At 37.3% G+C, this 6,619-nt stretch overlaps 1 long non-coding RNA gene across 1 annotated transcript; it reads left to right on the forward strand.

The window, feature by feature from the left end:
• Positions 1-4,056: 4,056 nt before the first annotated feature.
• LOC128013856 (uncharacterized) lies at positions 4,057-5,620 on the forward strand. Its single transcript, XR_008183429.1, has 3 exons — positions 4,057-4,107; positions 4,236-4,300; positions 5,007-5,620. It is a non-coding gene; the product is annotated as an uncharacterized LOC128013856 (long non-coding RNA).
• Positions 5,621-6,619: the final 999 nt, after the last annotated feature.

A 6,619-nucleotide genomic window follows, 5' to 3' on the forward strand; every position in this document is an offset into this window, starting at 1 on the left:
CATTCTTCTGAAGAAGTCTTCATTTATTTTGGCAATGCTCCTACACTGAATAATTTTGGTCAGACTTTTTGGCATTCATTCAGTGCTATTTTGTAAGTGACTTCTCTTTTTGTTTTCATTTGGATTGTTTGACCATTCAAAAGAGAATACTGGAACATATTACATAATTTATGTTTCCTGTTAGCTAAATTTCACATTTATAAACAAAAGTTTACTGGCTATAAACATCTTTTTTCTTTATTCAAATTGGACTTAGACAAATATGTGGAAACTATACCACATCCAGACTTAAGAGAGGGTTCGCGAATCATTTGAGTCAGATCGCGACTTCAGAGCGGTTCGCGAATTATTTGAGTCAGATCGCTACTTCAGAGTGGGTTTTTGAATCATTTGAGTCAGATCGCTACTTCAGAGCGGGTTCGCGAATCATTTGAGTCAGATCAGGACTTCAGAGCGGGTTCGCGAATCATTTGAGTCAGATCGGGACTTCAGAGCGGATTCGGGAATCATTTGAGTCATCTGAATCATTTGCGGGATCGGGACTTCAGAGCGGGTTCGCGAATCATTTGAGTCATCTGAATCATTTGCGTCATTTGAGTCAAATGGCGACTTCAGAGCGGGTTCGCGAATCATTTGAGTCAGAACGTGACTTCAGAGCGGGTTCGCGAATCATTTGAGTCAGATCAGGACTTCAGAGCGGGTTCGCGAATCATTTGCGTCATCTGAATCATTTGCGAGTCAGATCGCGACTTCAGAGCGGGTTCGCGAATCATTTGAGTCAGATCGGGACTTCAGAGCGGGTTCGCGAATCATTTGAGTCAGAACGCGACTTCAGAGCGGGTTCGCGAATCATTTGAGTAATATCGCGACTTCATAGCGGGTTTACGAATCATTTGAGTCAGATCGCTACTTCAGAGCGGGTTCGCGAATCATTTGAGTCATATCGCGACTTCATAGCGGGTTAGCGAATCATTTGAGTAATATCGCGACTTCATAGCGGGTTCGTGAATAATTTGAGTCAGAGCGGGTTCGCGAATCATTTGAGTCATCTGAATCATTTGCGTCATTTGCGGGATCGGGACTTCAGAGCGGGTTCGCGAATCATTTGAGTCAGATCGCGACTTCAGAACGGGTTCGCGAATCATAACGCGATCTAACAGGCACAAGCGAGTCTTTTAAAAACAGCAACAAACATAAAATACAAATACACAAAATAAAAGTCATTTTATGCAAATCCACAGCTTTTTTAATCTACAGATCAAGCATTATAATGTGAGTATATAATATTGGAGAGAGTTTCACCATGCATCCTGCTGTATGGACGAGGTGCGCTCTATTTGAATACTGAATGGAGAATGATTGACAGCCGCAGAGGAGGGAAAACAAGGTTTCTGTAAATATATTAAAATATATATTATATTAAATATATTAAATTTCTAAGCCAATTAAAAGCTAGAAATTAGAGAAAAAATTAAGTTGCCTACACTACCAGTCAAAAGTTATTGAACGGTAAGTTTTTTTTAAATGTTTTTTAAAGAAGTCTCTTCCTGCATTTATTTGATCCAGTGCAAATACATCTACTGATGCTACTGGACACATCTTCTGTGATGTTCCTGGAGTCACTGAGAGTTTCGGGTCTTTCAACATCATACACCCTCATCCAGGCGACCCAGCAGTGGTTGATCAGACCACAGCTTGTGTCCAGTTGGCAAATCTAGCTACCCTTCCTCCATGGGTCTCCTCTCTTTAGCCCTATCCATCTTGAGGCTTTCTCTGCTGCTTCACTGGTGTTGCGGATGTCTCTTCTCCTCCTCACCCCATCTACACCTAACAAGCTGAAGGCTCTGGCCAGGGATCAGGCTATAAAGCCCCTGCATCCTACCTCTATTGGGAGACACTTAGCTCTCCATCCGGCTTGTCTGTGCTCACTGACCAGTCCCTCGTACTTGGCGAGCTTCCTCTCAAAGGCCTCTTCCAAGCGATCTTCCCAGGGGACTGTAAGCTCCAACAGAACTACTTGTTTAGTGGACTCCGACAAGAGTACGATGTCGGGTCTTAAGATGGTGATCACAACATGGTTGGGGAACTTGAGTTGCTCCAAGTCCACCAACAGTTGCCAGTCCCTTGCAGTGGCCAAGATACCAGCAGATGTTTTTGCGGCAGGTTTTGGCAGCTCTCCAGCTCTGACAAAAGCAATGGCTTGCTTGGAGGGTCGGGAGCGCTTGGCCCACTCGACTCCTGTAGCAATGGCTTCCACAATGGCCTTCAGTACCTGGTCATGCCTCCACCTGTACTTTCCATCTCCCAGTGCCTTTGAGCAGCAACTCAAAATGTGCTCTAGGGTTCCACGCTTAGAGCACAGTGAACCTGCTGGAGACTCCACTTTGCCCCATATGTGAAGGTTTGATGGACTGGGAAACACATCATATACCATAAATAAAAAAAATAAAAATAAAAAAATAACATTGTGAAATATTTCTACTAGCATATTTAAAATAACTGTTTTCTATTTGAATACATTTCAAAATATGATTTATTGAAATTGCAAAACTGAATTTTTAGCAACATTATTCCAGTCAAATTATTCTTCAGAAATAATTCTGATATTCTGATATGCTGCTCACAAACAAACAAAAAACACATATTATGATAATGTTGAAAAGAGCTGAGTAGTATTTTTTTTTCAGGTTTCTTTGATGTATACACTCTAAAAAACGCTGGGTTGTTTTTTCAACCCAACTGCTGGGTTGAGGCCGTTGGATAGGACTTTGGGATGTTTTAACCCAAGTTTGGGTTGAAAATAACTTTCTTTTTTAACCCAGCGGGGGTGGGTTGAGGACGCGGACGTGAAGGAGAGCACGCACGTCACGTCAAAATCGTACGTCTCCAGTGCGAGCAGCCGCCATTTTCTCAGCGTGATAGAAGCGAGTGAAAGACAATGGTAAGTAACGTTAAATATTCAAAATGTAAAGTTATCTTTTATTGTTTACCCGGTTGTATGAAAGGCGGAAGGTTTTATGAAAGGCGGAAGGTTTTATGAAAGGCGGAAACAAAGGAGCTTAACGTTATATATATATATATATATATATATATATATATATATATATATATATATATATATATATATATATATATAAAACGGACGCGGTTTTCGCCTCGGACACGGAGGTCTTAACTGCCTCATGTAACGTTACTGAACGGAGGATGTACTTTTAATGTATTTTGTAATGTCTAATGTCTGTGAATGTATTTTGTCATATTTACATAAGATTTTACATTATCTGTTCTCTTTGAGGCGTTAACAGACGGTTATGGTCACGGTTACGCTCATGTGAATTTGTCTTTTTTTTCGCGGTTAAACTGAATGTATGTTTGTCTCCTAAAGGAAACGGCATTGTGTAGTAAAGACTAGCATAATTATTTTGAGGCTGTTGAATTGGTAACTGTTAAAAGTATGTTTTACATGTAATATTTCAGACTTGTCCAGCTCCTGTCTTCATTGTCCTCGCGCTGAGAGTTAAAGACACAAAAGCTGTTTGTGTGAGGAGTCACAGACCTGTGTGAGGATGAGGAGGAGATGTTCTTCTGAAGAGAGGGACAGACGGTTTTAAACTTCAGAATAACATCAAGTTATCTTTATTTTTACTAAGACTAAAATAATGTGTGTTTTTTTTAGATGTTGAAATCCAGAGACAAGATAACTTCATTCTTTTGAGACTGATGTAAGTTAAATTATTATTACTTTTTTTTTTTTTTTTTTAGAAAATTAATGTTTCTGTTGTGTCCTGCCTGTTAACATTTTGATGCAAAAACAGTGTGATTTTATATATGTATGTATGTATATGTTAATATTTTATTGAAACCATTGATGTCCCTCTTTGCAGAACTCAAACTAACTGGAGGACACACAAGTCTGCTTGTGTGAGGAGGTGGTTTTCTCAGCTTCTTCTGAAGAGAGGGAAAGATCGTTTAAGGCAAGTAAACTTCATAAGTTCATGTTATCAGTTGTTGTTGTGTTTTACTAAGAGTAAAATAATGTTTGTTTTTTGTTTTTGTAGATGTTAAAAGCAAGAGACATGGGAGAGCATCATTCCTTTGAGATTTTATGTAAATTATTTTTAGAAAATAAATTTTTCTGTTGTCTCCTGCCAGTTTACTTCACATTTTGATGAAACAACAGTGTGATTACATGCTCATTTCATTAAGACCATTGATGTCTGTGTTTTTTATTGCAGAACTCAAACCAACTTTGGAGTTGTCTGATTTGGAGAGTCATTATTCTTGGTCTTCGCTCTTAGAGGTAAAGTTCACACAAAAAATCATTTACTTGCCCTCTAGTCATTCCAAACCTATAAACTTTTGTCTGTCTTTAGAACATAAATTAATATATTTTTTAGTTTTCTCATAATATTTGTTAATCCATTTATAGTTTAGATAATCAGTATTTTCAAGCTTCATAAATATAGAGTTATTGTAGAAGTAAATTCTGATATTTATATATGAATACATCTTAAATTATATGATAGCAAACATGTATGTTCAAAATAAAATACTGGTCTCCCAGACCAGCAATGGAGGACACAAAAAGAGAATACTAAATATATTCATATGTTTTCCAAAAAATGAGCAGAGTTTGTATGAGTCTGGAAAAACATGAGGAGAGTAAATTATAAACATTTTAATTATTTGGTGAACTAACGGTTTGAAGAGCAGCCCTCCATGTACGTGAATATTGTGAGGTATGTGAATGTCATGTCTGTTTTAATGTTTCAGTAAAGAAGCTTTCTGAAAGCAATATTTATTCAAACAATATCGCATGTCCTCACACTAGTGCTGCCATTATAGCATTCTGGAGCGCTGTGGTGGACTGAGACATTAAACAACCGCACAAAGTGTTGAAACTTTAAAACCGATTATTTACCTATCCTTACGGATGTGAATACACCTCTACCTGAAAATGGATAGTTTAATTAAATGTTTAATTTTTTCAAATGTGTTTCTCTTAGGCCACTGATGAAGAGCAGGCGGTGACTGGGATGAATGCTGGTCAGAGAGGAGAATCTTCTTTCCCCTAAACAGCGGTGGTTTTAAAGGAGGACGTTGCCCTGGATGATGTAGAAGATGTCACATGCTGTGCTGATGGGGTTTCTTCATGATTACCTCAGTTATGCTAAAGAGATCATGAAAATTGACCGTGATGCATGATCTGTATTCATGGACTATGAAACAAACTGTAAGTGTATAATTTGTTTAAAAAAAAAAAGTTAAATGCTTTTTCTTTGTTGTTTAGTAGAAGAGTTTACACTCTGTCATTCATACACCTGCTCACATTCTTTCACACACACACACACACACACACACACACACACACACACACACACGCGCGTCTGTTAAATGTTATAATATCAAGGTTAATGTTGTGATTTATTTGTGTACTGTCATGCCAGAATAGTTGGGAAAAAAACCTAACTAATTGTAAATTTATTGTATGTGTTTTCGTATATTTTTATTCAATATATACAATTGAACAAAGTCCAATTTAATCTTAAGTTATTTTCATCAAATGTTCAATGCTTTGTTTATGAACTCTGTAGCTGTTAATGCCATCCTTTTCAGCATTTCTTCTAACATGTTACTTTTTGACTTTTCTCTTGTTTTTAATAAATATTTTCCTTTTGGTAATTATTATTTGTGTGTAAAAGTGATATTTAAAATGAACAACATTTGTAGGTTTAATTCCTAGCTCAATTTGGGTTAATTTTAACGTAGAAATGCATTGTTTCCCTACATGGCTGCACTCTGCGAGTTTATTTTCTGCCAGCAGGAGGCGCTAAGAGCGGGAGAGGTAGGTTTCTCCGGTAACGGCTGCAGAGCGGTACTGAGCTCACAAACGTTGCCTTATCAAGCACATGCGAAATGATATCGAACATTTTCTAAATGCAGTAGTTTTCCTTCTGAAATACAGTGATAAAAAAAACACCCGCTCTGTTTTTTTAAACCCTGCTGCAATATAGTCATTTTAAACTATAAAAAAGGCAACTCTGGGTTCGTCCCTTTTTGACCCAACGCTGGGTTGTCAAAATAACCCAAATTGGGTTGTTTTCAACCCAGCAGTTTTTATAGTGTAGAAAGTTCAGAAGAACAGCATTAAACTGAAATAGAAATATTTTTGTAAAATGGTGTCTTTATCATCACTTTTGGTCAATTTAAAAATCCGTGCTAAATAAGAGTATTAATTTCTATAGCCTAATTTATTTTCCAAAAAATATAAATTAAAATTATACTGACTCTAAGCTTTTGAATGATATATTGTATAATGTTGCAAAAGGAAATACTCATCTGTTTTAAATATTGCTAATCAGCAGATCATCATATTAGAATGATTTATGAAGGTCATGTGACACTGAAGACTCGAGTAATGATGTTTTATGTTATATTGTAATGTCTCACACACACACACACACACACACACATACATATAATATAATATAATATAGTGAGTGTGTGTGCGTGAGAAAATGACTACGCCCTTGGCTTAACGGATAATTATATTAGGATCTGCCCAGAATCCCAACGACAGTTCTGGTAAATTGTGTCAAAGGAAGGTCCAATACCAGGG

Source organism: Carassius gibelio, chromosome B25 (assembly GCF_023724105.1).
Source record: "Carassius gibelio isolate Cgi1373 ecotype wild population from Czech Republic chromosome B25, carGib1.2-hapl.c, whole genome shotgun sequence".
Classification (NCBI taxonomy): Eukaryota; Metazoa; Chordata; class Actinopteri; order Cypriniformes; family Cyprinidae; genus Carassius; species Carassius gibelio.